This window comes from Furipterus horrens, unplaced genomic scaffold, assembly GCF_987537825.1.
Source record: "Furipterus horrens unplaced genomic scaffold, mFurHor1.1.pri manual_scaffold_17, whole genome shotgun sequence".
Taxonomy (NCBI): Eukaryota; Metazoa; Chordata; class Mammalia; order Chiroptera; family Furipteridae; genus Furipterus; species Furipterus horrens.
Window position 1 is genome coordinate 44,347,018 of NW_028327187.1, and position 10,627 is coordinate 44,357,644.

At 36.4% G+C, this 10,627-nt stretch overlaps 1 pseudogene; it reads left to right on the forward strand.

Annotated features, from left to right (window-relative positions):
- Positions 1-5,704: 5,704 nt before the first annotated feature.
- Positions 5,705-6,367, forward strand: LOC149990930 (GTP-binding nuclear protein Ran-like; annotated as a pseudogene).
- Positions 6,368-10,627: the final 4,260 nt, after the last annotated feature.

The window sequence follows — 10,627 nt, forward strand, 5'->3', positions numbered from 1 at the left end:
GAATAGGAGTGAGAGAGTGGATATCCTTGTCTTGTTCCTGACCTAAGGGGGAATGCTCTCAGTTTTTGCCCATTGAGTATGATGTTGGCTTCAGGTTTCTTGTATATGGCCTCTATTATGTTGAGGTACGCTCCCTCTATTCCCAGTTTGCTGAGTGTTTTCATCATAAGTAGATGTTGTACTTTATCAAAAGCTTTTTCAGCATCTATTGATATGATCATGTGGTATTTGTCTTTCATTTTGTTTATATGGTGTATTATGTTTGTTGTTTTGCAAATATGAAACCATCCATGCATCCCTTGGATGAATCCCACTTGATCATGGTGTATAATCTTTCTAATGTGTTGCTGGATCCTGTTTGCCAAAATTTTGTTGAGGATTTTAGCATCTATGTTTATCAACGATATTGGCCTGTAGTTTTCTTTCGTTGTTGTGTCTTGACCTTGTTTTGGAATTAGGGTAATACTGGTTTCATAGAAACAGTTTGGGAATCTTTCCTCTTCTTAGATAATTTGGAATAGTTTGAGAGGATAGAAGTTAGTTCTTTCCTAAATGTTTTGTAAAATTCAGCAGTGAAGCCATCTGGTCCAGGGCTTTTGTGTGCCAGAAGTTTTTTTATTACTGCTTCAATTTCACTAGTTATTGGTCTGTTCAGGCCCTCTGCTTCTTCTTGATTCAGTTTTGGAAGATTATATGTTTCCAGAAATTTGTCCATTTCATCTAGATTGTCAAATTTCTTGTGATACAGTTCTTCATAATAATTTCTTACAATTCCTTGTATTTCTATGATATCGGTTTTGATTTCTTCTCTTTCATTTCTGATTTTATTTATTTAGTTCCTCTCTTTTTCTTGATAAGCCTGGTTAAACGCTTGTCAATTTTGTTTATCTTTTCAAAGAACCAGCTCCTGGTTTTATTGATCTTTTGAATTGTTTGTTTAGTCTCTACATCATTTATTTCTGCTCTGATCCTGATGACTTCCTTTTTCTACTTGCTCTGGGCTTTGTTTGTTGTTGTTCATCTAGTTCTTCTAGCTATAGGGTTAGATGTTTTATTAGAGATTTTTCTATTCTTTTTAGGTAGGCCTGTATTGCTATGAACTTTCCTTTCTTTAATGCTTTTGCTGTATTCCATATGTTTTGGGTTGTTGTGTGCTCATTATCATTTGTTTCCAGAAACGTTTTGATTTCTTCCTTGATGTCATTGTTAGCTCATTCATTATTTAATATCGTGTTATTCATTCTCCATGAGTTTGAATGTCTTTGAATTTTTTCCTTGAGGTTGATTTCCAGTTTTAAGCCATTGTGATCTGAGAAGATGCTTGATATAATTTCAATTTTCTTGAATTTGTTGAGGCTTGTTTTGTGTCCTACCATGTGTTCTATCTTTGAAAATGTTTCATGTGCACTTGAAAAAATGTATATTTTTCTTATTGGGAGTGAAAAGTTTTATATATATCAACTAAATTCATTTGATCTAAAGTGTTCTTAAATGCCTCAATATCTGTGGTTTTCTTTACTTCAAAGATCTCTCCATTGTTGACAACGTGGTGTTAAAGTCCCCTACTATGCGTAGTACTGAATTTTTATGCATGAGATAAGTGAGCTTTGAATAGGTGCAACAATTATTTTTAAATATTTTATTTATTTATTTTTAGAGTGAGGGGAAGCGGGGAGGGAAACATTGATCTGTAGCCTCTCACACACACCCAAACAGGGGACCAAACCCACAACCCAGGCATGTGCCCCAACTGGGAATCAAACAGGCGACCCACATTGGTTTGCAGTATAATGCCCAACCAACTAAACCATATTGATCAAGATGAAACATAATTCTTTTTACAAGATTCAAAATATCTTAAATTTAAATTAAACTGAACTTTCTGTTCTCCTTTGAAGAAATAGCTTAAATAAAAGAAACATTTCTGCCGAATATTTTGGGATCAGTTAGTATTCAATTCAATATTACCTAAACTTTCAACAACCATAGAGCTCTACCATTGATTCTAAATTCAGCTTTTACTTACAAAGTGAAAGCAAGATCTTATGCTGAATGGTTGTCAAGTGTTTGGTGTAGGTAAAACGATAGTAACTGTAGGCTGAGGTTCTTTATGGGGATTAAGGGAGCCTTAAACTGTGATCTGAAATATGGGTATTGATTTCCAGTAGGTAGAGAGAGAAGAGAAAGGCATTCTCATTCAGTATAATGATTCAAATGGGCTGACTGACCAAGTTGCAAAGATAGAATTAATGCAATAACCTGTATTTATATAACTGAACACAGGCCCAGCTGCCTGCTGCTACAAAAGCCAATACTCGAGAGGCAAGTGCTGATGTAAAGGAAAGTGGTTTATTTGCAGATGCTGGCCATCTAAAAGATGGGGCACTGATGTCGCAAAGCCCGTCTCCACCTCTCAGTGGAGCCAGAGGTTTTTTTATAAGGAGGCATAGGGGAATGGAACAAAGAGATCAAGGGAGGGGTTTGCAAAGTTGTCTACATGCAGACAGGCACAGTCTATTCAATAAGGCAAGTGATGGTCCAGTGTGCATCATCCTGGTTTGGTCATCCTAGATTCATGTCATCCTGGTTCCATGGTGGGAGATCAGCAAACCTCCTGGAGCTGGGATGCCTGCAGGTCATGGTCTGTGTCTTCTTGTAGTTAGTTCTACGAGTTCTCATACAAACATGCTGTTCCTCTACAAGCTACATATTAGTCAGAGTTAGCATTTATAGAAACAATGCCAAAGGAATGGTTGAATGGGTTACAATTTCCCACAGTTACAATTTCTCACTGTTATATTTATTTCAGAAGCACTGGACAACAGGAAGTAGACACAGAAGTTGTATGATTCAATTTATATAGGGCTCCAGAAGAGGCAAAGCTAATGCATGGTGGTAGATTTCAGAATAGTGGTCACTGCTATAGGTTTTTGACTGGAAGAGGAACCATTGAGCTTTACAGGGAAATGTTTTGTGTCACTTTTTAACTTTTATTTTTATTGTTGAGACTATTATAGATATCCACATTTTCCCTTGCCTTTACCCACCTCCACATAGCCCCCAACCCCCCTTTTCTCTGGCCATCACCACACTGTTGTCTGTGTCTAAGAATCATGCATGTATGTTCTTTAGCCAATCTCTTTACCTTCCTTAATCCAGTCCCCACTCTCCCATCCCCCTGACAGCTGTCAGTCTGTTCCATGTATCCATGTCTCTGTTTCAGTTTTGCTCATCATTTTATTTTGTTCATTAGATTCCATATATGAGTGAAGTAACATGGTACTTGTCTTTCTCTGACTGGCTATTTCAGTTAGCATAATGTTCTCCAGGTCTATTCATGCTGTTGCAAAAGGTAAGATTTTTAAAATTTTTTATGGCTGAGTAAATGATCTTTCTATGCACACAAGTTAGAAATAAATTTTGTGAAGATATATCACAGCTCTTTTATCTACTCATCAAATTGATGGACATGTGGGCTTTGAGAAAAAGGAGTTAAAAAATAATGTACTTTTCCCATTACCATTTAACCCCTTTTACTCCCATCTCCTCACAATTGCCACACTGTTGTTCATGTCCATGAGTCCTTTTATATTTTTGCTTGATCCCACTACCCACTAACCTACTCCACCCTTAGCTGTCATCTTGCTCTCTATGAGTCTATATCTTCCTTGTTAGTTCAGCTTTTTCCTTATATTCCACATATGAGTGAAATTATATGGTATTTGTCTTTCCCTGACTGCCTTATTTTACTTAGTGTAATGTTCTCCAGATCCATCCATGCTGCCGCAAAGGGTAAAATTTTTTCATTTCTATGGCTGACTAGTATTCCATTGTGTAAATGTTCCATAGTTGTTTTATCCACTCATCTATGGATGGACACTTGGGCTGCTTCCATGTCTTGCGAATTGTAAATAATGCTGCAATGAACACAGGGGTGTTTGTGTTCTTTTGAATTGGTGTTTTTGAGTAGATTCCCAGAAGTGGGATTGCCAGGTCAAAGGCAGATCCATTTTTAATTTTTGAGGTATCTCTATACTGCTTTCCACAATGGTTGCACCAATCTGCATTCCTCACCAGTGCTTGTTTGTTGATTTATTGATGATAGTTATTCTGACAGGTATGAGATGATATCCCATTGGGGTTTAATTTGCATTTCTCTGATGATTAGTGATGTTGAGCATCTTTTCATATGTTTATTAGCCATCTGTATGCCCTCTTTGGAGAAGTGTTTATTCAAGTTCTTTGCCCATTTTTTAATTGGATTGTTTGTCTTTTTGATGTTGAGTTTTATGAGTTCTTTATAAATTTTGGATATTAACCTCTTATCAGATGTATTAGTAAATGTGTTCTCCCATTCCATGGATTGTCTTTTTATTTTGTTGATGATCTACTTTGCTGCGCAAAAACTTTTTAGTTTGATGTAGTCCCATTTGTTTAACCTTTTTTTTTTTTTTTTTTTTTTGCCTGGGGAGATAGATCAGATAAAATATTCTTACAATGTCTGAGATTTTACTGTCTATATTTTCTTCTTGGATTTTTATGATTTTGCATCTAATAATTAAGTCTTTAATCAATTTTGAATTTATTCTTATGTGTGCTGTAATAAGGTGGTTTAGTTTCATTTTTCAGCATGTATCTGCCCAAAGGTTCCACCAAAAAATAATAGAACTGATAAATTCAGTGAAGTAGCAAGATACAAAATTAATATCCCAAAATAAGTTGCATTTTTATATGCAAAAAATGAATTAACAGAAAGGGAAATTAAGAAAATAAGAGATTTCACAATTGTTTCAAAAAGAATAAAATACCTAGGAATAAATCTAACCAAGGATGTAAAAGATCTGTATTTGGAAAATTATAAGACACTGAAGAAAGAAATGGAAGATACAAATAAGTGGAAGCACATTCCATGTTCATGGATAAGAAGTAACAGTATTAAAATGTCCATACTACCCAAAGCAATCTATAGATTCAACATAATTCCTATTAAGATTCCCACATTGTATTTCACACAACTAGAATAAATATTTCAAAAATTTATATAGAATCACAAAAGGCCCCGCATAACAACAGTGATACTGAGAGAGAAGAACGAAGTTGGAAGAATCATGCTACCTAATATCAAACTATACTATAAGGCCATAGTAATCAAAGTAGCATGGTACTGACAAAAAAAGAGATACATAGATCAATGGAACAGAATAGAAAACCCAAAAATAAATCCATGCCTTTATAGTCAATTAATATTTGACAGAAAAAACAAACACATACAATGGACTAAAGATAGTTTATTCAATAAATGGTGTTTGGAAAGCTGGACAGATTCTTATATTAGAGCAAGGAAGAAGTATGTAGGCATGTAAATCAGGTTGTGCTACATATATATTAATCTTGTAGCATTTTCTTGATGAATTAGAGGTGACGAGTGAAGAAAGATGGACTAGTCAATTAGTGTACTCTGTATTTCTTCTGGAAATATATGACATTGTCCAGGAATTATGTGGTAAGAAGCAATGATAATTTAAAAGATGGTGTGGAATTATGACTTCAAAACTGGTTCTGGAAACAGAAGGAGAAATAAAAAAAGATATACAATATTTGACATCTAAGTAATTGTGTGCTATTTTGAAGCAGCATGACATAGTGGTTTAGAAAGTGGGCTGAGTCAGATGGGCCAGGAGACACTTCTGGAAGTAGCATCACCATGGCAGCTCAAGGAGAACACTAAGTTTAATCCAAATTTGTATTTGTTGGTGATGGGGATACAGGGAAAGCTATATTCCTGAAACGTCATCTGACTGGTGAATTTGAGAAATATACATCCACCCTGGGTGTTGAGGTTATTCACTTGTTTTCTACACCAAGAGAGGGCCTATTAACTTCTGTGTGTGGGATACAGTGGGCCAGGAGAAGTTTGGAGGACTGAGAGAGGCTATTACATCTAAGCCCAGGGTGCCATTCATTAAAATGTTTGACATAACTTCGAGGGTTACTTATAAGAATGTGCCTAACTGACATAGAGACCTGGTATGAGTGTATGAAAACATCCCCATTGTGTTGTGTGGCAACAAAGTGGATATTAAGGACAGGAATGTGAAGGCAAAATCAATGGTCTTTCACTGAAAGAAGAATCTTCAGTGCTATGACATTTCTGCTAACTATAACAACTTTGAAAAGCCTTTCCTCTGGCTTGCTAGAAAACTAATTGGAGACTCTAACTTGGAGTTCATCACCATGCCTGCTCTTGTCCCACCAGGTTGTTGTGGGCCCAGCTCTGGCAGCACAGTATGAGCACGATCTGGAGTTTGCTTGGACCATCACTCACCTGTGTGAGAAGGGAAGCTGGAGCCCAGTATCAGAAGTCTAATTTTATAGACAGCTGACCTGTGAGGTCAGTGGTGCAGCATGTTTGCCACTTTATTATATAGCTAAGCAGATCCTGTGCTTGGTGTTTGGGATGCTGAAAGAGATGAATGGGCTGCAGAGTGAATGTGGCGGTTCAAAAATACCTTCATTTTATTGGATCCGTATATTTAGCTGTTTTGGAATGCAGTTGTTTCCTTATTGAGTTTCAACTCTAAGACTGCTGAGTCTCATCATTATGTTCAGTGATAAAACCTTGTTTGTTACTGTAATTCCCATTCCTTTCACGTAGAATCATAATAAAGCTGTATTTCAAGTAGCACAAAAGAGAAAAAAGGAATGTGAGCTCGAAATTTAAAGTGCCCACATTCAACTTCTCCCTGCCTCAGTATCCTCAACTATAAAATGTGTTTTTGGGAAGGCCTGCCTTATACAATCTTTGTGAAGAGTAAGTGAATTAATATGCATTGTGTTCCCAGAAGAGAGTCTTAGTACAAAAGGGCTGATTGACAAAATGATCGAATCATTCACAGAAATAAAATCCTGCAGGATCCATAACCATGTGCCTGTTCAGTGGGAATGAGAACCAGCATATTTCAAAAAGCTATAATAAATACATAGCTTTATAGCTATCAGGCCACCATAAATCATGTTTTATTCAATTGTTTATTAATCATAAATTACTTCAGTGGTCCCTATTTTCTTAGCATTCCAGTAACATTAAGTTCTTTGGATCCATAATTCATGTTTGTCATTACATCATTGAGTGTCCCTGCACCATACTGAGGAGAAGTTGTAAGGGTACCTGCAGCTAACCTTTAAGAGTGAAGGACAGACACCTAGACAAAAACAATTCCAAGGCAATGTGCCATGTTCTGAATCAGGCTTGGCATATATGACTCTAGGAAGGCTATTTTCTTCAGTTTATGTGAGGCCTGTTGATATTATTGCGGTTTATTTGCCTATAGAGTAAATTTACAGTGCCAAAAGATAAGTTTGACACTTTAATTTGCACTGACAAGGCCAAAGAATATACAATTTTTGTTGTTGTTCTGCATCACCTAGTCTCCTTGATGCAAAGTCACTGTGTAAAGATTTTTTTTTTCTCAATCAATTTTCTATCTTTAAACAAACATCCATTTAGCCAGTGGGAGTTTTCCTGCCCTCACAAAAGATTTACATCCACTGAAATTTCATGATGTGACATGCTTTTTGCAAAGGAGTTAATATAAGTTAAGAGAAAATATTAGGGGCTGCCCAAATAGCCATGTCTTACAGTCTGGATACCAGAATGACTACTGCTGAAGATTTTTCTTTTTCCACACACCAGTAATTCATTTCACACATAAAAGCAAAAAGTACATAGAATAAGTTTTTGAGAAACTTGGGTTGAGACTAATTTTTTATAGAGGTGTTACAACTAAATTTTTGCTTATTCCTCTTCTACTTCCATACATTAAAACAAGATTAGGGAAACATTAGGACAAAGATTGGCTTTCAAAACCAGAATCTTTCATTTAGAAAATCACAGAGCTACATATAAATGTGAAACATAAAAAGAGGTTTATAAGAGAAACCAACAGTGCCTCCTAAATTATGTAATCCTCAGGATGCCAGCTCTTTTCATGCAATGCTTAGTCCTATATACATCTACTCTCTTATCACATCAGGGAGTCTTCCTTAGCATTTCATGATCTATAAATGTCAATTAAAAGCACTTTTACAAAACACCCATTCAGAAGCATATATATCTACTACTTATCAATTTTTGAGTATTAACTAGTCACAGCAATTGTGGTCAATTAAATTTATTCTAGGACACTCACTGTTACTCAGGAAAGAATACCCCTGAGAGGAAAAGATAATGCTGCTGTTTCAATTTTAAGCAACATCCATCTTCAACTTCATTTTATCTATGAAAATAATTATGTAGGCTAGTGCATTAAATAAAATCTAATGTGTTCTTGTGGCTATTGGAATTTTGCAGTAAAGTTACTTACTGTCAATATAAGGAAATATTTAATTTACAATTTTAATATATAAAACTTTAAAGGAAAAGCTGTTCAAATAATGGGAGAGCTTCAGCAATGCTGTATTATATATTACTGGTTTGCTAAAATTATTTATAAGGACCTTGTTTAAAGGTACTCTAAGAAGTTTTATTATGACATTCATGCTTTGGTAGAGATGGAATGCCTAACTATCAAACATAAGTATGTACAATAAGTCTTCACTTAAGGTTGTTGATAGATTCTGTGACTTTAAGCAGAGCAACATATAATAAATCCAATTTTGCCATAGGTAATTGATAAAAACAAGAGTTAAGCTCTTATGGCATCTCATCGATGTTATAACAAAATGATGTTGAACAATATGAAGTTAGTTGAGGACCTGATATAATTATTTAAGTATGCACATGGAGCTTTCCATCATTAAAAAAGGGAATAGTTGATCCCCCAAGCCATAAAGTTAGCTATGTGCACCAGCCCTCCTTTGTCAAATGGAAATGGAATATGTAGGGTTGCTTTCACATTGGTCCTGAAGTCACAAATAATTTGCACAAGCATGCTGGTTGTATTCTAATAACACTTACTTGGCTGCCACTTCCTCAGCCTATTTCTATGGTGTCATGAGAACACTATGATAATTTAGCTTAGGAGAAGAAAACTTACATTTGATTTACAGAAGTTTCTGCTGTCAGACAGTATGCTATCAAAAGGCAGAAGTGGACTACTGTCACCTTACAAGCCATGGTTTATCTGGAGGTCCAGTTTGCCTGAAGGCAAAAATGGCCTAAATAACTGCTCTACACTAATTCCTGAACAAGAGTTACTGGGGCTTAACAAAAACAAGATTAAAGGATAGCAGACAAGAGATTTGAAAAAAGGAATTTGAATGGACCTCTTAGAGTGGTCTCAAATGTGGGGATACTTGTGCCTTATGTGAATTCTCCCTAAAATGCATTTACTTCAGAGGTAGATTTCAATAATTAAATGGACAAAATGACCCTTGTAAATGGATGCCAGTCAACTTTTATCCCCAGCTACTTCAGAGGTTATTAAAAATAACTCATGACAAAAAATTAATTTCTGTGGCAAGGATGGATAGTTTGCATGTGCTCAGTAATATAAACTTTCCTTACCTAAGACATTTCTGGCTATCAACACCATTGTGTCCATAGTCAATCTGATACAGAAAGCTCTGATTGAGATCACTGGGGAGAAGTAGGAGGGGCTGTAGGAGGAGGTTGCTGAGGAAATGGAAGGCAGTCTAAGACAGAATTGGCTGAGAAGCTGAATGCCTCCAGAGTGAACGGAAATAAAAGGAGGCCTGGCTCTTTGGTTCTCCAGCCTTTCTGAGGTTTTCTGGCTCCTGAGCTGGCTCTTTCTCACGCTCTGGCTCTAGCTCGAGCTCTCTAGCTCTCAGAATCTTCTTCCTCGAGGATGCCTGAATGATCATGCTGCAGTTCTGCATTCTCTAATGGGTGGTATTTTGTATGGGAAGGAACTCTGGGCACAGCCTAGGTTCGGGCTGGCATGGCAGAGGGTGGCAGGTTTTTTCTTTGGGTGTTCTAGAAGAGATGAACTCTGAGGCAGAAGCCTTTCATTCTTCTGGAATTGTGTAGCTTTTTTATATTATGTTGTTTTAGTTTGCAAACTAAACCTATAGAAACTAACAGGGGAAAATATGGGAGAACTCAAGTGTTAAAGAGTTTAGCCTTAATTGATAGGCTTAAGTGATTAAAGCTATGACTTAATAGGCCTAAGGGACTGAGTTGAATAAAGACTCCTTTCCTTTATCACCAAACCTTTGTCTCTGAAATTTTGCCTACAGGGTGCAGGCAGTGAGACCCCAACTTGCTGTTAGATAACAAATCTATAGCAGTGACCAATCCTGAGCCCTCTCCATATCCTGGAGGACCTGTCAGTTACCCTCCATCATGATGGGGAGGGGTTGTGGATGAAAGTTATTTTCATTGAAATAGAAATATATTTTTGATATGGAGTTTCCTCCATTGCTTGTCATGCTTATGCCAGCATCACTGTCTATGAGCTTATTGCTTACCCTAGTCACCATCATGATGTACCATATAGCACTGATTCTGAATTAGGCATAAAGTTATAGTGAAAATATGTGTGCCATGGGCTGAAATTCCCAGAATTCCTTCCTTGCATCTTATCACTCGGAATATTATACAAAAATCTCTATCTCTAGTTTATATCTCTAGTTTTCACACCCACTTTTCAATTTCCTATCTTTATGT